The sequence below is a fragment of the Pristiophorus japonicus genome, chromosome 8 (genome assembly GCF_044704955.1).
Source record: "Pristiophorus japonicus isolate sPriJap1 chromosome 8, sPriJap1.hap1, whole genome shotgun sequence".
In the NCBI taxonomy this organism is placed as follows: Eukaryota; Metazoa; Chordata; class Chondrichthyes; family Pristiophoridae; genus Pristiophorus; species Pristiophorus japonicus.
The window spans coordinates 166,215,532-166,215,999 of record NC_091984.1 but is presented as its reverse complement, the minus strand read 5'-3'; the positions used below and the strand labels follow the sequence as shown (position 1 = coordinate 166,215,999).

At 67.9% G+C, this 468-nt stretch overlaps 1 protein-coding gene across 2 annotated transcripts in view; it reads right to left on the bottom strand.

Moving 5' to 3' along the window:
* Nucleotides 1–305, bottom strand: part of LOC139268801 (coiled-coil domain-containing protein 74B-like) — a 40,702-nt gene extending 40,397 nt beyond the window's left edge. For both annotated transcript variants that reach the window (XM_070887513.1, XM_070887514.1), the window contains exon 1: nucleotides 237–305. The gene's annotated coding sequence lies outside the window, so the exon portion shown is untranslated. The remainder of the gene's footprint in view (nucleotides 1–236) is intronic.
* Between the last annotated feature and the right edge of the window lie 163 nt (nucleotides 306–468).

The window sequence follows — 468 nt, the reverse complement described above, 5'->3', positions numbered from 1 at the left end:
CCACTCCCCACTTTTAAACATTAAATTGCTTTAAGTGTTAAATGCAGCGAGTCCCAGAACACGTCAGTAATGGATCCTGCTGACGGAGCCGGCCGGGCGCTCGCTCGCTCGCGGGGGCTACGGGCGGTCGGGTCCGGCCCCAAGGTGCTGGTAGGGAGTGGCCCGGAGGGAACGGGGCAGCGGGACCCGGGATGCTGGTGGGGAGGGGAGCGGGGCCCCGGGGGGAGCGCACTTACCGAGCGGGCGGCGAGGACAGGCGGCAGGCGTGCGGGCGGCCTGCTGTGGCTGGCGATAGCCGAGCGTTGCCAGGGCCGATAGCTGTTCCCTAGCAACCCGCCGCGTTGCCGTTGCCAACGGGCAGCTACCACTTCCGCCTCTGTACCGGGGGGGGTTAGAGATGTGGGGTTGGGGGGGGGGGGAGATGCAGGTTGAGGGGGGGGGGGGGGAGAAAGAGATGCAGGTTGAGGG